A 23,169-nucleotide genomic window follows, 5' to 3' on the forward strand; every position below is an offset into this window, starting at 1 on the left:
CCCCAGTCACTTGGTCCAGCTCTTCCCGGGGGATCCCGAGGCTTTCCCAGGCCAGCCGGGAGACATAATCTTCCCAACGTGTCCTGGGTCTTCCCCATGGCCTCCTACCGATCGTACGTGCCCTAAACACCTCCCTAGGGAGGCGTTCAGGTGACATCCTGACCAGAGTCCTGAACCATCTCATCTGGCAGCGGCTTTACTATTAGTTTCTCACCCTATCTCTAAGTGAGAGACAGACCCAAACTCACTTGAGCCGCTTTTACCCGTGATCTTGTCCTTCTTTCAGTCATGACCCAAAGCTCATGACCATAGGTGAGGATGGGAACGTAAATCGAGCAGTAAATTGAGAGTTTTGCCTTCCGGCTCAGCTCCTTCTTCACCACAACGGATCGATACAACGTCTGCATTACTGAAGACGCCGCACCGATCCGCCTGTGGATCTCACCATCCCCTCTTTCCTCACTCCTGTACAAGACTCACACACACACACACACACACACACACACACACACACACACACACACACACACACACACACACACACACACACACACACACACACACACACACACACACTTCCATCTCGCTCCCAGCAGATGTTTCGTCCACCGCTGCCTTCCCAGAAACCCACAAGTGAGCGCATTTTCCCGCCGCAGGGTCGGGGAACAAAACCATCGGAGAGAAGACGCTACATGTGCTGCGACATTAAACAAAACTCCGGAGAGGGAGGGGGGGGGGGGGGGGGGGATGAAAAAAAAAAATGTAGAGAACAACTTTTGAAAAAGAGAAGGAAGGGAAAAAAGCAAAGGATGTTCTAATCCCTCCTTTATTGAGGTGGCTGCTTTTCGGCTGGGCAACTTTTCTTTTTTTTTTTTTTTTTTTATGTGTGAGAAGGCTGGTCTGTAATTTGCGTAACCACGGCGACCAGAGGGACTTGTAATAAAACGAGACTCTATTCTGGGATGCTCTGTAATAATGGAAGCCAGCAGCATCCACTCCTCTTGTTGGAGAGGAGGGGACGATGAATGAAGGGATGGAGATGGACGGCAGCATCCCGCCTGGCCACTGGGGGGCGCCACTTAGTTTATAAAGCATGCAGAGCGCGTCCATCAAGGGCCAAAACGCGGGGATTACGCGCCAGGCTCCGTTTTGTGGTTAACTATCTGCGCTGAGACGATCTGCGTAATCTCCACGCCGAGTCACCAGTCGGCCATTATGGTCATTTCCCAAGTGTCTGTTGCTATTACTTTGTAATTACACTCTGCTAGCTTGTTATTACGCCGTTGACAAGCTGTCCGTCTCGCCTCATTTTCCTCCTTAATTGGTTTGAGGGCCGCCCGCCTCTCGGATAGAACATTCCGGCAGGTTTCGGAGTTTTAAATCTGGCACTAAGAGGGTCTAACATCCGTACGTCAGCCGACAGCACACAGCAGGTTGTGTTTGTGCTTCATTCCTGTGAGAATCCTGCGTGTGACGGAATGCGTTCATGTGTAAGACGAAGCAGGACTCAAACAACCTCCAGGTGGCATCTCTGAGCAGATAATACCGTATCATCTACAAACCCCGTTTCCATATGAGTTGGGAAATTGTGTTAGATGTAAATATAAACAGAATACAATGATTTGCAAATCATTTTCAAGCCATATTCAGTTGAATATGCTACAAAGACAACATATTTGATGTTCAAACTCATAAACTTTTTTGTTTTGCAAATAATCATTACCTTTAGAATTTGATGCCAGCAATATGTGACAAACAAGTTGGGAAAGGTGGCAATAAATACTGATAAAGTTGAGGAATGCTCATCAAACACTTATATGGAACATCCCACAGGTGTGCAGGCTAATTGGGAACAGGTGGGTGCCCTGATTGGCTATAAAAGCAGCTTCCATGAAATGTTAAGTATTTCACAAACAAGGATGGGGTGAGGGTCACCAATTTGTAAGCAAAATATCGAACAGTTTTAGAACAACATTGTTCAACGAGCTACTGCAAGGAATTTAGGGATTTTACCATCTACGGTCCGTAAAATCATCAAAAGGTTCAGAGAATCTGGAGAAATCACTGCACGTAAGCCGTGATATTACGGACCTTTGATCCCTCAGGCGGTACTGCATCAAAAACCGACTACAGTGTGTAAAGGAAATCACCACATGGGCTCAGGAACACTTGGTAAAACCACTGTCAGTAACTACAGTTGGTCGCTACATCTGTAAGTGCAAGTTAAAACTTTACCACGCAAAGCAAAACCCATTTATCAACAACACCCGGAAACGCCGCCGGCCTTGCTGGGCCAGAGCTCATCTAAGATGGACTGATGCAAAGTGGAAAAGTGTTCTGTGGTCTGACGAGTCCACATTTCAAATTATTTTTGGAAACTGTGAACGTGGTGTCCTCCGGACCAAAGAGGAAAAGACCCATCCAGATTGTTCTAGGGTCAAAGTGTAAAAGCCAGCATGTGTGATGGTATGGGGGTGCATTAGTGCCCAAGGCATGGGTAACTTACACATCTGTGAAGGCACCATTAATGCTGAATGGTCCATACAGGTTTTGGAGCAACATATGTTGCCAATCAAGCTACGTTATCATGGACGCCCCTGCTTATTTCAGCAAGATAATGCCAAGCCAGGTGTTACAACAGCGTGGCTTCTTATAAAATAGTGTGGGTACTAGACTAAAATTATGTTATATTTTTGAGCCCGAACACAAAGAAGATGAGCAATAAGTTGGATGCAGTTTTATTGTGACATTAGCATCTTTGCTAGGTGCTATACATACAAAGTAGTCAGAATAAACCATTTTAAACTAACACTTACGGTAATGTTTCCACTGGATGCATCATTGCACTCTAGTGGCCATGATCATAAATTAGTTAATTTCATCACATTCTCGTCATGTCATATTAGCCTCCAGTGTTGCTTTAGTTAGATCCAGCGAGCTTGTTGCCAGTGCTGAATAAATTCTGCCGGAGGACTTTTGACCCAACATTAGCTGTGCTGTGTAAACGAACAGAGGACATACAGTTGATAGACAGTCCCGATTATCACTCATATCATCAATTGTTGACAATAGCCCACCCAGGTAGCGTTATGTTTAACGTGATATCACTAATCGAGGATTAGGGATTTAGAAGTAGCTAAAACACTGTGGATGGATGTTAGCCGTTAGCTAGCTAATCATGTCTAAAAGCAGCTCTTCCTGAGCGTGTTTCAGTGTTTTAACTTCACCTTTAGCTTTACTTTTTAGTCCAAAATGCGTCCATTCCCCTTTTCTGTCTACACACTGTGTCTACTTGTAAGTGCTCTGTGTGTGTGCGCTGCCGAACATGCTCCTCTGCTCGTCTGTTATAACATGCACTTTTCAAACAGAGTATTGTACCGTTTTTGATTCATTAGTACCGCGATATTATACCAGTACCGGTATACCATACAACCCTATGTCCTTGTTAGTGCGACTTCAATAAATACCTCTCGCATCATTTATGTCACCACCTGACCACGGTTGTAGAAATACGACACAGAAACACATTTGCGAACTTCTGGCTATTGAACCACCTTAGCAGTGTAGAAAATAGGCCATTTTTCAGCGCTTTTTCAAATTAGCAGTTAAAACATATCTTACATGGTACTGTCACATTCAAAATACTTGTTAAAAAAACATATTAATGGTGAAAAATAAAACCCACACTTTGTGGCATCCATCCGAGGCTGTATACGCCACTGGTATGTGCTCGTAGTCGGTTGATGGGCGGGAAAACCATCTCACCTCAGCTAGCTCCTGGGGTTGGCCGTGTTTCAATATCCTTCTCAAAAATGACTTCGCAAATATATATCTTTGCGAGTTAAAAAAAAGTGAAAACCGCTGATTTCCCCGCTGTCCGGGTCTGGCTCCGGTGCCACTTCCTGTGATTGGATACTCCCTTGGGAGTGACAAGTGAGTATCCAATCACCATCACATTAAACGTAACACTACCTGGGTGGGCTACTGTCAACAACTCGTGATATGAATGACATTCGCAACTGTCTATCAACTGTATGTCCTCCGTTCGTTTGCACTGCACAGCTAATGTTGGGGTCAAAAGTCCTCCGGCAGAATTCATACAGCACTGAGTATATTTACAGCTAGAATTCACCGAAAAAATAAATACTTGATTTTCAGTGTTCATTTATTTCCACATATACACACACATAACACTCCTCTACTCATTGTTGTATTGGAAAGTGCAATGTTTTGCAGACAGTAGCACAGCCTTTGAAGGAGCATAGGTATGGGCAGCATCTGTGACATTTAATTTGCAGGAAAGGAGTGAGTTAAGGGTTGAATGAGTTGAGGGTTGAATTGTCCATCCTCGTTCTATCCTCTGTCACTATCTTTCCAACCCTGCTGAACACACTCTCTGATGATGCATTGCTGTGTGGCGCGCACAAAAGTGTCTTCATCAAATGCACCGGAGTCTGGAATCTTCCATCCCTAGCATACCTCCTTCCCCTTTGAACTGTCCTGGATGAACTGAAATTCTTATTTCCAATCATTTTGGAACTAGCGAGCCTACTTTTTCTTACTCGATGTCGCCATGACTGTCTCTTCTTCGTTATTCTGCTTCATCTCTGTTATGTTTTTGGACGATACTGCTTGCCGTAGTTTTGAAGCAATGCATGATGGGAATCCGGATGTTGTGTGTCAGTGTATTAACGTGCCGGTTGGAGTAAAGACACGCTGAGAAATAGCTCTGTACCTGCCTACTTTATGGCTTATAGATAAAGCTATGGATAACGGAGACATACATACCGTATTTCCTTGAAATGCCGCCGGGTATATAGTATGCGCCTGCCTAGAATTACTGCTGGATCAAACCCGTTTCGCAAAATATAATTTTTATTAGCGCATGTCTAGAATTTCCACCGGGTCAAACTCGTCACGTCACGAGTGACACTTCACCTGTCATCATTTTCAAAATGGAGGAGGCTGATTTCAATCATTTGAAATCGCATAAAGGGAAGAAGATTAAGAGCTATTCAGTAGGATTTAAGGTCCAAGCTATTGAATATGCTAAAAAGAACAGTAAGCAGCTATGTTTTATTAATATACCGTAGCTGCGTGTGTCAAATATGAGTCATTAAATGACTCCCGCCTCCTGGTGGTAGAGGGCGCTAGTGATCCTTCTTGCGACTACTCGGCTGCAGAAGAAGTGACAACAAGCAGCAAGAGTGAGCAGTGATCGTTTATTTTTTCCTCTCGCTTGCACTTTTAACATGGAGGATTACATATCTAAAATAAAACAGTTTTCTAAACTGGACTTTCAATGGAAGCAGGAGGTAATAATGGAAGATCTCCATCGAGACAGAGAGACTTATAAAACTGAAGAAAGATAAGGAAGACTTCTATAAACAAGTCATCGATGCTTTTGATCAGAAGGAGCTGCGCATGGACTTCATTTATAAGTAAAGGTAAGACCATAATAAAGTTTTTTAATTAAATGTGCTTTTCATGATGGTATCCTTACATCACACTCAAATGTTTAAGCACAGGCCTAAATTTACCGCATGCCTTTGGTAAGTGCTGGAGTGAGAAGAGGTTTTAAAATAATTAGCGCATGCTTGCCTTTACCGCATGCCTTTGGTAAGTGCCGGAGTGAGAAGAGGCTTTAAATTAATTTGAGCCCCGGCGGCAATTCAAGAAAATACAGTAGTTGAAGACTTAGGGTCATTAGAAAAGATGAGTGCACATAATAATGGCAGCTACACTTTCCATCTTAAATATGTAAAAAAATGATTTAGGAATGTCCGGCGGGCCATATTGAAAAGCTCAACGGGCCACATGTGGCCCCCGGGCCTTCTTTTGCCCAGGTCTCGCCTAGTAGGACATCACTGAAGGCCCAGGAGGCGACACATGGCCCGCCACTGGAAACTAATATGCACTTCTAAGTAAAATATGTGAGGTGACTAACGTATCTACAGTATATATCTCATCCAATATGTGGCAGAATGAAAGAAAGGGGAAAAGTGGAGTGAAAGAAATATGGAGAAGAAATGAAAGGGTGACACTGCATGACCGACTCACCAGGCTTGTCCTTTAATACCCAGAATCCTTCATGTGGCTTCTCAAGCAAGGCAGCGGGCCAAGCTGACCGCATCACGGCCGTGGCGCTTGTTAAACTGCCTTGCTCACACTCTGCCTCCGTGTTGTGTGTCTGTGTGTGTGTGCGTGTGTGTGTGTGTGTGTGTGTGTGTGTGTGTGTGTGTGTGCGTGTGTGTGTGTGTGTGAGAGCAACATCTGTCATGCAGAGCTCATTGAAGCTTGCACGTCTTAATTTGTCAACACGGTGGTGATGGACAGGAGAGACAAACACCTCCAGTGGAGAACATGATGGATGGCCACGCTTTTGTCAGGAATTAAAGCCCATGAATGTTGATTTATCAATCAATCAACCAATCAATCAAACATGATTTATAAAGCACTTTTCATGCATAAAATAAATGCCACGCAAAGTGCTTTACAAAGGTAAAAACCATACCCCCATGACCCATAACCCCATGACCCATATCCCCATGACCCCATGAACCATATCCCCATGACCCATAACCCTCATGACCCATACCCCCATGACCCATACCCCCATGACCCATATCCCCCATGACCCATACCCCCATGAACCATATCCCCCATGACCCATTTCCCCATGACCCATATCCCCCATGATCCATATCCCCCATGACCCATACCCCCATGAACCATATCCCCCATGACCCATTTCCCCCATGACCCATATCCCCCATGATCCATTTCCCCCACGACCCATATCCCCATGACCTATACACCCGTGACCCTTACACCCATGACCCATACCCCCATGACCCATTCCCCCATGACCCATACCTCCATGACCCATATCACATGACCCGTATCCCCCATGATCCATACCCCCATGACCCATACTCCCATGACCCACATCCCCATGACCCATACCCGCATGACCCATACCCCCATGACCCATATCCCCCATGACCCATACCCGCATGATCCCTTCCCCCTATGACCCATACCCCCATGACCCATACCCTAATGACCTATATCCCCCATGACCCATACCCTCATGACCCATATCCCCCATGACCCATATCCCCCATGATCCTTACCCCCTGACCCATAACCCCATGACCCATACCCCCGATGACCCATACCCCCATGACCCATACTCCCATGACCCATGTCCCCATGACCCACATCCCCATTACCCATATTCCCCATGACCCATACCTCCATGACCCATACCCCCATGACCCATATCCCCCATGACCCGTACCCCAATGGCCCATACCCTCCTGACCCAAATCCCCCATGATCCATACCCCAATGACCCATACCACTTGACCCATATTACCCATGACCCATACCCCCATGACCAAATTCCCCCATGACCCATACCCCCCATTGTCACACACATGTGCACATAGGTGCTGATCTACATTTCTGCAAGTAGGTGCTCAGACGGGCGATAAATCTCAATCAATCAATCAATCAATCAATCAATCAATCAATCAATCAATCAATCAATCAATGTTTACTTATGCAGCCCTAAATCACCAGTGTCTCAAAGGGCTGCACAAGCCACAACGACATCCTGGGCTCAGAACCCACATCAGGGCAAGAAAAAATTAAACCCAATGGGATGACAATGTGAAACCATGTGGGAGACTGCAGCCTAAGCAGCTATGACCCATAGCCCCATGACCCATTCCCCTATGACCCATACCTCCATGACCCATATCCCATGACCCAAATCATTTATTTTTTTTATTTAATTATTTATTTTTAACTTGAAGTCACAGTCTTTCTGGGATCGAACCAAAACCCAACATGTAAATTCTTCTAGGTATCAAGAAACCTCCTTTGTCATATCCACGTATCAATCCTGTGCTAAGTCAACAAACGGTAAGAAACGGAGGTTAAAAACTATCCAAAAGGGTAAAGTTTTCTCGTGTTTGACGGAGACATTCTGGGGGAGTAAGTGTGCCAAATAACGAAGCAGAAGACACAAAACGTCAGTTTTTAAGTTTCATGTGAGTCGAGGGAGAGGAGCCGCATTTGTACCTTGCTAGTCCTGACAGAATTGCTATAGTGACATCCGGTGGACACATTTGGAACAGCAGTTTCTTTTGTTAAAAGAAAAAAAAATCAGCTCATTTGAATACTTGGCAACCTCATTACGTAAGTTTGACACCTCAGCTCTAGATCTTGTTGATTTTCCTCTTTGAAGGCATATTAGTTATGTGCTATTAAAACGAGTGGCGTTCAGGTGTCGTGGTTTTATTAACGTATTCAGACTGTGGCATCAATAACTCATCTTCAGATTGTATTTTGTTTAAAAACATACCTTCTTTTTTTTTTTTGCTGTTCGAAACTCAGAATGTGTATTTTATTTTACAAATAATAATGCTGCAACTATGCAAATAAAATGACACGCAAATTGGTTCCACTGGTCCAAAGTGCATCATTAATGTCATATAATATCAATTCCCACCATAAATCACTCATTTATATTTGATGTTGTTTTACAATGTGATGGCAGTGGTGATTTTTCATTTTCATTTATTTATTTATTTCAGGCAATGCCATAAATAAAAAGTACAAAGTTGACAACGCATAACAATATAAATTAATGTAGTGTAAAAGGTAATGTACAGTATTATGGAGGGGGGCGTGGTCTGCGAGCCTGCAGCGGAGCTGGGCGTGTAAGGACCGGCCTCGAAGCCAGCGGCAGGTGAGTAGATTGCCCAGCTGGGACTGCTTATCTAATTACCAGTCGCCCTTACTAGCAGCAGCCGGCCCGAGACACGTTTTTGGAGCTGGTGCTGGTGAGCGGACACAGACGCTGGACATTGCGAGCGAGAGAGAGAGAAGGCCAGAAAGACGACAGGCCAAAAAGACTGAAAAGTGTGTGCGCTCACAATAAAAGACATTGTTGAACCCTGAACACCGGGCTTTTGTGCAAGTGTGTGGTGATCAGAAGAAGCCACTAGAGGGCAACCTCCACAAGTATGTGATGCATGATTGTCCAGTTTTGCCTGAAAGGGAGTAGAAAGAACATCATTTATTTAATCCCACCCCTAGTTCTCCATTCAGTGATTATTCACATGAGTTGCACTCTTACTTTGTGTAAGGACTACAATACAAATGTTGCATCATGGTGGCATTACCACCGCTAACAATAACTCTTACACTCTAACAATGATTTGTATCAATAATGTGTTGTGTGTCAGCAGGGGCGCCGAAAGGGGGGGTAAAGGAGGCGGATTCTAGGGGCCCATGATGGAGGGGGGCCCAGAGAGGCCCCTAATGATGATGAAATTATAATACAGAAAAAATAATGACACTAAGTTATTAACTAACATTTAATCACACATGTTTTATTTTACATGTCCTGGTAACAATACCTTTATTTATAGTCAAAAATACCATTAAAATGCATTATTGTATGTAAAATAGCATCAAAAAAATGTTGCTGCTGTGTTGGGGGCCCTGTAAAGATGCTTTTCACGGGGCCCAAAATCCTTAGCGGCGCCCCTGTGTGTCAGTACGCAATTATTATAGTCACTATAGTCTACTGTAGTCATTATTATACAATTGTTATATATATATATTCTTCATTTTCTATTTTGCTTTTAATTTTGGCACTTGTAGCCATTTGTATCCTTTTGTTGTTGTTTCTTTGTGCTTAGTTTCTTAGAAAATGTTACTGTTCAAATCCTGAGACTGTTGTTTATCGATCAATCACAGCGTTTCCATACAATAGCACAGTTGGATATTTGCTGGCCTCTGGTGGTCAAAAGTTAGAATGCAATATTTCAGTGACTTTTCAAGCCTTGCAAGCCAAATAAAGAATGAATAATTATACACAACATGATCTAAATGACATATAATATAATAATTGTTCAGCTTTATAAACACATTAGTTATAAATACTTTTAATATATCAATCAAGTTGTATTTGTACAACCCTTAATCATGAAAGTCTTCACGAGCCCACAGCTACACCCCGTGATCCGAGTGCAAGGGCAAGTCCAAGGGCTTGCCAAGTGGGTACAGCTGCTGTTGAACTGTAAATGTGTATTTTTAAATTACTAGTTGTTGATTTAATAGATAAAGTAGGAGTCCAGTCTGTGGGGAAAGCAGCAGGTAATCACAGGGGCAGTGACTCTTCTTCCAACCTCAACCAGTCAGGTACGCAGATGGACTTGGGGGAGCAATCCAGCCAGTGTTCTATCTCGGGTCTCAAACCGGGTCAGCAAACATGTCCTCCAGACTGGTACCTCTCCAGGCAGGTAAGGAGTGGACAGAGCAGAACAGCGGCAGGTCAACTGCTATACAAAGGGGTCTATCAAAAGCAGACCTGGGCAGATTTAGGTCCAGATCCGCATTGATAGTAGGCTAATATAGCTAATATAGACACTTAAATCATGTGTTGTCTTCATTATAACACTTTTATAAGGCTTTTAAAGTCATTTTGATAGTAGGCTAATACAACTAATATAGCGTCACCAAACTGACGGGACATTCCGCAGTACTGAAGCCCGAATAGAAGAAGGCTCTAGACTCTGGTGGCTGTGGGAGTCACTAACATAGATGAGCTACAAGACACTCAGCAATACTAGGTGGCGCTGAACCCTCCATAATTGTTTATTCCTGCGTGTGTAGGCCTACATAATTGTCTGTCCAGATTAGGGTTGCAAAGGGGTGGTAAATTTACCATGGGAAGTCACAGTTTACTGCAAGGTTTGTTCCCCTGGGATGCAGACGGACCACTCAGGACAGGAGGTGTAGGTAGGAACATTTATTTGTCGAAAGTCAAAGAAGTACCAAAAACTGAAAACAAGCCGGAGGAAACATGTGCTGATTGCATTCAAAGCTAAGGCTAACACTTAGCATAGGCAAGAAGACAATGAATACTCACGTAACTGTAGCATATAGCAAATAATAATAATAATAATAATAATAATAATGGATTAGATTTATATCGCACTTTTCTATTGTTGGATACTCAAAGCGCTCACAGTGAAGTGGGAACCCATCATTCATTCACACCTGGTGGTGGTAAGCTACATCTGTAGTCACAGCTGCCCTGGGGTAGACTGACGGTTTGCGCCTACGGCCCCTCCGACCACCACCAATCATTCATTCACCAGTGTGAGCGGCACCGGGGGCAAGGGTGAAGTGTCCTGCCCAAGGACACAATGGCAGCGATTTGGATGTCTATAGTTGGAAGCGAACCTGCAACCCTCAGGTTTCTGGCACGGCCGCTCTACCCACTACGCCATGCCGCCCAATGAAGCCAGGCTGACGGACTGGCAAAGGCAGGCTTAAATAATGCCTCTGATTAGTGCTCGGGGAACAGGTGAGCGTCCCGAACCCCAATCAGAAGCAGGTGAAAATAATAAGTAATCATGGTAACTAAACCTCAGCCTTCCCGGTAAGGTCTATTCAGGTGTACTGGAGAGGAGGCTACGCCGGATAGTCGAACCTTGGATCCAGGAGGAACAGTGTGGTTTTCATTCTGGTGGTGGAACCGTGGACCAGCTCTATACTCTCGGCAGAGTCCTGGAGGGTGCATGGGAGTTTGCCCAACCAGTCTACATGTGCTTTGTGGACTTGGAGGAGGCATTCCACCTTGTCCCTCGGGAAGTCCTGTGGGGAGTGCTCAGAGAGTATGGGGTATGGGACTGTCTGATTGTGGCGGTCCGCTCCCTGTATGATCAGTGTCAGAGCTTGGTCCGCTCCCTGTATGATCAGTGTCAGAACATAGTCCTCTCCCTGTATGATCAGTGTCAGAACATAGTCCGTTCCCTGTATGATCAGTGTCAGAACATAGTCCTCTCCCTGTATGATCAGTGTCAGAACATAGTCCGTTCCCTGTATGATCAGTGTCAGAACATAGTCCGCTCCCTGTATGATCAGTGTCAGAACATAGTCCGCTCCCTGTATGATCAGTGTCAGAACATAGTCCTCTCCCTGTATGATCAGTGTCAGAACATAGTCCTCTCCCTGTATGATCAGTGTCAGAACATAGTCCTCTCCCTGTATGATCAGTGTCAGAACATAGTCCGCTCCCTGTATGATCAGTGTCAGAACATAGTCCGCTCCCTGTATGATCAGTGTCAGAACATAGTCCTCTCCCTGTATGATCAGTGTCAGAACATAGTCCTCTCCCTGTATGATCAGTGTCAGAACATAGTCCTCTCCCTGTATGATCAGTGTCAGAACATAGTCCGCTCCCTGTATGATCAGTGTCAGAACATAGTCCTCTCCCTGTATGATCAGTGTCAGAACATAGTCCTCTCCCTGTATGATCAGTGTCAGAACATAGTCCTCTCCCTGTATGATCAGTGTCAGAACATAGTCCTCTCCCTGTATGATCAGTGTCAGAACATAGTCCTCTCTCTGTATGATCAGTGTCAGAACATAGTCCTCTCCCTGCATGATCAGTGTCAGAACATAGTCCACTCCCTGTATGATCAGTGTCAGAGCTTGGTCCGCATTGCCGGCAGTAAGTCAGACACGTTTCCAGTGAGGGTTGGACTCCACCAAGGCTGCCCTTTGTCACCCATTCTGTTCATACATTTTATGGACAGAATTACTAGGCACAGTCCGGGCGTTGAGGGGTTCCGGTTTTGTGACTGCAGGATTGGGTCTCTGTTTTTTGCAGATGATGTGGTCCTGATGGCTTCATCTGGCCAGGACCCTCAGCTCTCACTGGATCGGTTCGCAGCCAAGTGTAAAGTGACTGGGATGAGAATCAGCACCTCCAAGTCTGAGTCCAGATTCTCGCCCGGAAAAGGGCAGAGTGCCATCTCCGGGTTGAGGAGAAAACCCTGCCCCAAGTGGAGGAGTTCAAGTACCTCGGAGTCTTGTTCAGGAGTGAGAGAAGAGTGGATCGGAGATCGACAGACGTCTTCAGTAATGGGGACGCTGTATCGATTCGTTGTGGTGAAGAAGGAGCTGAGCCGGAAGGCAAAGCTCTCAATTTACCCCTCGATCTACATTCCCATCCTCACCTATGGTCATGAGCTTAGGGTTATGATCGAAAGGACAAGATCACGGGTACAAGCGGCCGAAATGAGTTTCCTCCACCGGGTGGCGGGTCTCTCTCTTAGAGATAGAGTGAGAAGTTCTGTCATCCGGGAGGAACTCAGAGTAAATCCGCTGCTCCTTCACATGGAGAGGAGCCAGATGAGGTGGTTCGGGCATCTGGTCAGGATGCCACCTAAATGCCTTCCTAGGGAGGTGTTTCGGGCACGTCTGACTGGCAGGAGGCCAGGAGGAAGACCCAAGACACGTTGGGAAGACTATGTCTCCCGGCTGGCCTGGGAACGCCTCGGGATCCCCCGGGAAGAGCTGGACAAAGTGGCTGGGGAGAGGGAAGTCTGGGCTTCCCTGCTTAGGCTGCTGCCCCCGCACCTGACCTTGGCTAAGTGGAAGAAGATGGATGGATGGTAACCCAACCAAACTCAAGGGTGCACAAAACAGGAACTGAGGGAGTCCAAAACTAACAGAAAAAAACAAGTCACTATCCGGGCCACAGATCATGACAGAATCTGCATGAAATGAGGTTGTTTTAGCTAATAATTTCTCTGCAAGATCTAGCATCTTGCATTCAATGTTTATTCCCAATAATTCACGTTAATTCCCATGGAAAGTTTCCAACTTTGAATATTCCCGGAAGTTTGCAAGCCTGGTCCAGTCAAGCAGCTGCTTTGACGACAACGGCTGGAAAGAATAGAAGCTTCCACCATTCCGATCCGTGGAGTCATCGGGTTCAATCCCGACAAAGTGAAGACTTGCAACTATCGCCTCCTTTCTTCTTACCTGCTTATCCGCGGCTTCATCTCGTCTCGCTCGACTTTTCCCGTCAGAATTCCAAAACATCCCATTCCATGCCCTGCGGCGTCGATATAAAATGCCTCCTCTGCTCCACCCTTCTCTTTAAACATTCAACGCCGCACAGCAGCCGGACCGCAGGGACTAAAGGGCCGTGTTCCTGCGCTGTTTACTAGTCTGAGGCACACCACATCCCTCTTATTCACATCTGGCCTTTCAAGCGTCTCCAAAGCAAAAGGGACAGTGATGTCACCACAAGAAGGAAATCCATCGTTACAAGTCGGATTTTTCGCAATATTTCATGTCAAAGGTTGGCAGCGCCCGGTTTTGACGGCGCGGGGCCAGCTGGGTTGTGTTGACACGGACAAAAGGGCATAAATGAGAGACATTTCAAGAATGCCGTCCTGTAATAAGTGCGGTAATAATTATTTACACCCATTATATCATTCAACATTTTGAACATGAAAACAGCCAAATGAAAGCGTTGACTTTAACTTTGTTTTCCTGCCCAAAGACTTAATAGGTTTGTTTGTTTACAGCAGGGATATTTCAACCCCGGAATGTCACCCACAGGGAGGCTTCATTCATCTGACATTTTTTTTATGCTGCTAGTACCGTATTTCCTTGAATTGCCGCCGGGTATACAGTATGTGCCTGCCTAGAATTACTGCCGGGTCAAACTCGTTTCACCAAATAATTAGCATATGCCTAGAATTTCCTCCGGGTCAAACTCGTCACGTCACGAGTGACACTTCACCTGTCATCATTTTCAAAATAGAGGAGGCTGATTTCAATCATTTAAAATCGCATAAAGGGAAGAAGATTAAGAGCTATTCGGTAGGATTTAAGGTCCAAGCTATTGAATATGCTAAAAAGAGCAGTAAGCAGCTATGTTTTATTAATATACCGTAGCTGCGTGTGTCAAATATTAGTCATTGAATGACTCCCGCCTCCTGGTGGTAGAGGGCGCTAGTGATCCTTCTTGCGACTACTCGGCCGCAGAAGAAGTGACAACAAGCAGCAAGAGTGAGCAGCGATCCTTTATTTTTTCCTCTCGCTTGCACTTTTAACATGGAGGATTACATATCTAAAATAAAACCGTTTTCTAAACTGGACTTTCAATGGAAGCAGGAGGTAATAAAGGAAGATCTCCATCGAGACAGAGAGACTTTTAAAACTGAAGAAAGATAAGGAAGACTTCCATAAACAAGTTATCGATGATTTTGATCAGAAGGAGCTCCGCATAGACTTCATTTATAAGTAAAGGTAAGACCATAACAACGTTTTTTTTTATTGTCACGGATACAAAGGATTATGGGTATTTGCTGTGTTGTGTTTATGTTGTGTTACTGTGAGGATGTTCTCCCAAAATGTGTTTGTCGTTCTTAATTGGCGTGGCTTCACAGCGTGGCGCATATTACTAAGAGTGTTAAAAATTGTTTATATCACAACCATCAGTGTACTCTGTGTCACCCAGTATGCCTTGCAGTCGTGTGCGTGTTGCTGTGGAAGCTGCACACAACATGTTTCCGGACCAACAATCGGCTCGTACATGTTGCTGAAGGTGTCTAAGGCAATAGCTCCACAGCACGCCTATATTCTTGTAATCAGGATGAACGCTATTGGATAGTTGCGGGAACGTTAGCGGTTCCAATTGTCTTCATTACTCCGTGAAACAGGTTTAAATAGCTCTGTGAGTGGTAAAGGCGGACATCCTCTGATGTATTTCAGCGGGCGGTTGGCGGGCTGGTACGGTCCTGATAAAATGTTGGTTCGGGTGGACGGCGGGTAGATGACGACTTTGGTGATGCGGATGCGGATGATATAATTGCCTATCCGCGCATCTCTACCATTTGAGGAAAGCGCTATATAAATATAATTCACTTCACTTCACTTCACTTTGTCAACAAATGCCTGAGCAAATAAAGAACAACATTTCTCAACCAGCTTATTGCAAGGAATTTAGGGATTTCACCATCTACAGTCCATAATATCATCAAAAGGTGCAGATAATCTGGAGAAATAACTGCACGTAAGCCATGATACTACGCACCTTCCATCCCTCAGGCGGTACTGCATCAAAAAGCCACATCAGTGTGTAAAGGATATCACCACATGGGCTCAGGAAATACCTCAGAAAACCACTGTCAGCAACTACAGTTGGTCACTACATCTGTAAGTGCAAGTTAAAACTCTACTATGCAAAGCCAAAGTCATTTATCAACAACACCCGGAAACGTTGTCGGCTTCACTGGGCCCCAGCTCATTTAAGATGGACCGATGCAAAGTGGAAAAGTCTTCTGTGGTCTGACGAGTCTACATTTCAAATTGTTTTTGGAAACTGTGGACGTCATGTCCGCCGGAACAAAGAGGAAAAGAACCATCTGGATTGTTCTAGGCGCAAAGTGTAAAAGGCAGCATGTGTGATGGTATGGGGGTGTATTAGTGCCCAAGGCATGGGTAACTTACACATCTGTGAAGGCACCATTAATGCTGAAAGGTACATACAGCTTTTGGAGCAACATATGTTGTCATCCAAGCATCGTTATCATGGACGCCCCTGCTTATTTCAGCAAGATGATGCCGAGCCACGTGTTACAACAGCGTGGCTTCATAGTGAATAGTGCGGGTACTAGACTGGCCTGCCTGTAGTCCAGACATGTTTACCATTCAACATGTGTGGAGCATTATGAAGCCTAAAATACGACAACAGAGACCCTGAACTGTTGAACAACTTAAGCTGTACATCAAGCAAGAATGGGAAATAATTCCACTTCAAAAATGTGTCTCCTCAGTTCCCAAACCTTTACAGAGTGTTGTTAAAAGGAAAGGCCATGTAACACACTGGTAAAAATGCCCCTCTGACAACTTTTTTGCAATGTGTGGCTGCCATTAAATTCTAAGTTTATGATTATTTGCCAGAAAAAAGAAGTTTCTCAGTGTGAACATGAAATATCTTGTCTTTGCAGTCTATTCAATTGAAAATAAGTTGAAAAGGATTTGCAAATCATTGTATTCTCTTTTTATTGACCATTTACACAACGTGACAACTTCACTGCTTTTGTATGTAACACAATGCAAACAACCTTCCTTAGTCATGGTGCAACAACCTCAAACAAGGGTCCAACCAACACTAAATGTCAACAGACATGGTCACATGTAACACAAACTGCTCACTGAACTTTGTGGGCATTGCAAAAAAAATAAAACGTCCATTCACCATAGAAAATGACACCCATTTTAATTCCATTATAAAGCCCCATAAGAACAATTGTTTAAAGGGGAACATTATCAGCAGACCTATGTAAGCGTCAATATATACCTTGATGGTGCAGAAAAAAGACCATATATTTTTTGGACCGATTTCCGAACTCTAAATGGGTGAATTTTGGCAAATTAAACGCCTTTCTGTTTATCGCTCTGGAGGCGATGACGTCAGAATGTGACGTCACCGAGGTAACACACCCACCATTTTCATTTTCAACACATTACAAACACCGGGTCTCAGCTCTGTTATTTTCCGTTTTTTTGACTATTTTTTGGAACCTTGGAGACATCATGCCTCGTGGGTGTGTTGTCGGAGGGTGTAACAACACTAACAGGGAGGGATTCAAGTTGCACCACTGGCAAGAAATCTGCCGCCAGACCCCCATTGAATGTACCAGAGTGTCTCCACATTTGACCGGCGATGCTAAGACAGACATGGCACAGAGATGTATGGATAACCTGCAGATGCATTTGCAACCATAAAGTCAACGAAATCACAAAGCTGAGTTTTGTTGATGTTGACTTATGTGCTAATCAGACATATTTGGTCGCGGCGTGACTGCCAGCTAATCGACGCTAACATGCTATTTACCGTCGGTGCCAAAGCAGACATGGCACAGAGATGTATGGATAACATGCTGATGCATTTGCAACGATAAAGTCAACGAAATCACAAAGGTGAGTTTTGTTGATGTTGACTGCCAGCTAATCGATGCTAACATGCTACGCTAATCGATGCTAACATACTATTTACCGGCGGTGCTAAAGCAGACATGGAACAGAGATGTATGGATAACCTGTAGATGCATTTGCAACTATATTACGTTTCCTTCCACCCACATTTAATGCTAAAAAAACCACTTACCAATCGACGGATTTAAGTTGCTCCAGTGTCAAAAGATGCGAAAGTCCTGATCGTTTGGTCCGCACATTTTACCGGCGATGCTAACGCAGCTATTCGGCCATGCTATGGCTATGAATAGCGTCAATAACTATTCGCTCAATAACTTCAGTTTCTTCTTCAATACTTTCTTACTCCAACCATCTGTTTCAATACATGCGTAATCTGTTAAATCGCTTAAACCGCTGAAATCCGAGTTTGAATCCGAGCTAATGTCGCTATTTCTTGCTGTGGTATTCCCATTGTTTGTTTACATTGGCAGCGCTGTGTGACGTCACAGGAAAATGGATAGTCGCATTGCGAATAGCAAAAATCAAGCGCTTCAAAGCTTTTTTTAGGGATATTCAGAGACCGGTAAAATTTTGAAAAAAACTTTAAAAAATACAACAAGCCACTGGGAACTGATTTTTATTGTTTTTAACCCTTTGGAAATTGTGATAATGTTCCCCTTTAACACGCTGAGCCACACCACCGATACCAAGCTACTGCTTGACTCCGGTGAACGTAGGACTATTCCCGATGGTTGCAGAAAGTACAAAGTAATGACATTCACATTTAAGAAGAACTAGATGTTGAAACTGTGAGTTAGGACGATGATAATAAAAATAATAATAATAATACAATTGATTTGGTATAGCCCTTTTCAGGGTAGTCAAAGACGCTTTACAGGATAACAATCAAAATATAAAACAGTTCAAAGTAATAATACATAATACAGGAAATATAAAAGCAGTACATAGTAAAATACATCACCAGACCATACCAGATCGGAACATGACAAGACACAGAAGATGTCAGGTTCAAACACTGATGACATATATTAAACAGACAAGAAGCAAGGAACCATGCAGAGACAGAGTTCAAATTAGCTCATGAGGAGAACGCATGGAGCTGCACACTTAGTCACAGTCTCGCCCTACGCTCTAAGGTTCAGCTCCCGCGTCCCTCTATTTATTCGGGAGTTCCACAGTCAACATCACTTAGGCCGCCTCTAAAAGGACTGGTCACATGTATTATGCAAAGCAGGTCCGGTACGCACAATACGTGACGGAATATGCCGGGGCCTTGTGATTTCCTTGTTTCTGCTTCGTCTGCGTGCTGTCGTCTTATCTGTGTTGAGGTCCTTCTTGTCCTTGGCTGTTAGCGGGCTAAAACAAAGATGACATCTGCGGCTGAGGCCACCCCTCAGACAAGAAGTTTTTGTCCTTGCACAGATAGAAAAAGTACAGCTTAAGCACAATAACTAATAACTACAGGAACGGACTTTAAGCATACTCAAGTTGTGTGATAATATACATACATGATTATTCTAACAAGAACACTAATCAAAGGTCTGTTTTGAGAAGACTTTTGAAGGTAGGAAGGTCTGAGCAGTCACGGATGGGTTTGGGCAGAGGGTTCTAGAGGGTGGGAGCAACGATGGAGAAGGCCCCATCACCCCAGCTCCGGAGCTTGGTTCTGGGTGGTGGGGAGAGGAGGTTGGCGTCGGAGGAGCAGAGGCTGAGTGAAGGAATGTGGTGGTGAATAAGGTTAGTGAAGTAGCACGGGGCCTGGTTGAGGAGGGCTTTGTCGGTGATGGGGAGGATTTTAAAGTGGATCCGGTGGGGAGCCAGTGGAGTTTCTGAAGGACTGGGGTGATATGCTCACAGGAGCGGGGTGTGGGTGAATTCTGAATGTATTGGACTTTATTGAGAATTTTGGAAGATGAGCCGGGGACGATGCCGTTGCAATAATCCAGTCTGGAGGTGATGAAGGCATGGATCAGGGTTTCAGCGGCAGAGAAGGAGAGGGATTGTCAGGTTCAAACACAGAACTATCTATTACAGAAGAAGCAAGGACTCACGCAGAGACAGAGTTCAATTTAGCTCATGAGGAGAAACGTTTGGGGCTGTGCACTCAGTTACAGTCTCCCACCACGCTCTAAGGTCCAGTCCCACGTGCTCCTCTATTTATTCGGGAGTTCCCTAGTTAACATCACTGAGGCTGCTTTTGAAGGAAGGGGGGTAATGCCAGCAGCCCCAGTCGACAAAATATATGATTATTCAGAATGGAAATGTGCTGACACTGTTATGTTTGCTACTGGGGAAGGAGACGGCACAGCGAAGGAATGTCAAGTTCATCAGGTTTTTTTTGTAGACTTGATGATTACGTGGAGTGTGTATGCTACTATGTGTTTGCATGGAAGACGATGTGTGGAATTTATCATATGTAGATACCGTAAGGTTTGGTGAGGTGCGTGTTGGCTGAAAAGGGTGTCCAAATTCGAGAGGGAGCAAGCAAGAGTGAGTCCAAAGTCCAAGCGAGGCCAGAGGCAGGAGAGCGGGTCCAAAGTCCATAAACAAAGTCGAGGATCCGGGAAGGCAAAAGGGGTCCAGAAGAAAAACTTTGGTGGTGACACGACACTGTGGGAAGAACAGGAGGAACAGGGATCAGGGAAAAGACAAGGACGCAAGGAAATAGGCAATGAGGGAAATCAAAAGTAGTTTACGTTCCGACATCGAGGAGTCAGCGTCGGCCATCTTTATACCGCCCTCCTTCATTAGCATCAGGTGTGGTCTGCCGTCAGCTGCAGCGGAGAGTGGGCGTGGTCTGCTTGATGAGTGTGAGGGAGTCTCTGGTGTTTGCAGTCGATCTTCTGCGTGCACTTGCAGCAGCAGGGAGCTCAGCGTGTGTGCGTGACACAACAGACACTCGTGATTTCGCCCTGTCTCTGTTTTGTCTAAGTTGAGGTACTCTTTTTGATTGATTGATTGATACTTTTATTAGTAGATTGCACAGTACAGTACATATTCCGTACAATTGACCACTAAATGGTAACACCCCAATAAGGTTTTCAACTTGTTTAAGTCGGGGTCCACGTTAATCAATTCATGGTACAAATATATACTATCAGCATAATACAGTCATCACACAGGTTAATCATCATAATATATACATTGAATTATTTACATTATTTACAATCCGGGGGGTGGGATGAGGAGCTTTGGTTGATATCAGAACTTCAGTCATCAACAATTGCATCATCAGAGAAATGGACATTGAAACAGTGTAGGTCTTATTTAGTAGGATATGTACAGCCAGCAGAGAACATAGTGAGTTCACATAGCATAAGAACAAGTATATACATTAGAAGTACATTTGATTATTTACATTAGGTTATTTACAATCCAGGGAGATGGGATGTGAATGGAGGAGGGTATTAGTAAAGTGTTGAAGTTGCCTGGAGGTGTTGTTTTAGAGCAGTTTTGAAGGAATATAGAGATGCACTTACTTTTCCACCTGTTGGGAGTGCATTCCACATTGATGTGGCATAGAAAGAGAATGAGTTAAGACCTTTGTTAGATTGGAATCTGGGTTTAACGTGGTTTGTGGAGCTCCCCCTGGTGTTGTGGTTATGGCGCTCATTTACGTTGAGGAAGTAGTTTGACATGTACTTCGGTATCATGGAGGTGTAGCGGATTTTATAGACTAGGCTCAGTGCAAGTTGTTTGACTCTGTCCTCCACCCTGAGCCACTTTGGAGAAGTGGGTTGGATTGAGGTGTGATCTGGGGTGGAGGTCTAAAAGTAACCGGACTAGCTTATTCTGGGATGTTTGGAGTCTAGATTTGAGGGTTTTGGAGGTGCTGGGGTACCAGGAGGTGCAAGCGTAATCGAAAAAGGGTTGAATGAGAGTTCCCGTTAGAATCCTCAAGGTGCTTTTGTTGACCAGAGAGGAGATTCTGTAGAGGAATCTCGTTCTTTGGTTGACCTTTTTGATCACCTTGGTTGCCATTTTATCACAGGAAAGATTAGCCTCTAGAATGGAACCTAGGTAGGTGATCTCATCCTTCCTGGTGATAACAATGTCACCCACTTTTATAGTGAAGTCACTGACCTTCTTAAGTTTGATATGGGACCCAAATAGGATGGATTCCGTTTTACCTAAGTGTATGGATAGCTTGTTGTCAGCGAGCCAGGTGCAAATATTGAGGAGTTCAGCACTGAGGATTTGTTCCACCTGTGACTTGTCCTTGCCGGATACCAGCAGGGCCGAGTCATCCGCAAACAGGAACAATTCACAGTGGCATGCTGATGGCATGTCATTCACGTATATTAGGAACAGTAAAGGTCCTAGTATACTGCCTTGGGGGACTCCACAGCTTACTGAGAGGGGAGTCCTTGGCTGTCAGCAGGCAGGGTCTGGAAACAAACTGCTGCCAGGAGACAACTCGCAAAGCAAGATTACAAGTTGTGTCTTTGCATGGATAGAAAAGTAGAACTTCAGCACAATTGATGATAACTATAGTTACGGCCTTTAAGCGTTACAGTTGCGTGATAACTTATACATAATTATTCTGGCAGGGATGGATGGAGACAGGCAATATTTTGGAGGTGGAAGAAAGCAGTTGTAATGTGGAAAAAATGAAGTGGCTGGGTCAGTAACCTGGATCATCAATGTATTAAAGCAGAAAAGTGAAACATAATCTTGGACAAAACATACCATTGATGGTTGGATGAAACGTTGAATTACTCAGTTGGTTTGAGGACTATGTGAGAAAAGGATGGATGGCATTAATGATTTCTTTGGCCGAAGACGCCACCTGCTGGTCAAATTTAAAATGACACACAGCTGACTGATGTGTCATGCATTGAATTGTTGCCTCTGTGATGTCACATCCTCTCTTATTGGGTGGAATAACAGTCTGTGTAACTGTGCCGCTGGAACATGAACATGGCCTTCTGCCAGACTGTAAACTAAAATTCTGTTGTACTTTTTGCAATGACAATAAGACCTATCTACCTACCTACCTACCTACCTACCTACCTACCTACCTACCTACCTATCGCTATTCAGCCTACCTTATTTTATTCTAATTACGTTGTGGTGGATATTAACCAGTACCAGGATTCAAAATAGTCTTGTATATTGCTTTAAAAAGCCTAAGATTGTATTATTTAAACTTTTTGAAAAATGTAATAAATGAATTTACAGTACAGACCAAACTTCTCATTAACAACACGACTGATGGTCCCGACCCCATTGATGAAGACATTCCACTAATCAACCCTGATAAGGCACACCTGTGAAGCGACTATAGACAGTATATACAAACCCCGTTTCCATATGAGTTGGGAAATTGTGTTAGAT

The sequence above is a fragment of the Nerophis ophidion genome, linkage group LG13, assembly GCF_033978795.1.
Source record: "Nerophis ophidion isolate RoL-2023_Sa linkage group LG13, RoL_Noph_v1.0, whole genome shotgun sequence".
In the NCBI taxonomy this organism is placed as follows: Eukaryota; Metazoa; Chordata; class Actinopteri; order Syngnathiformes; family Syngnathidae; genus Nerophis; species Nerophis ophidion.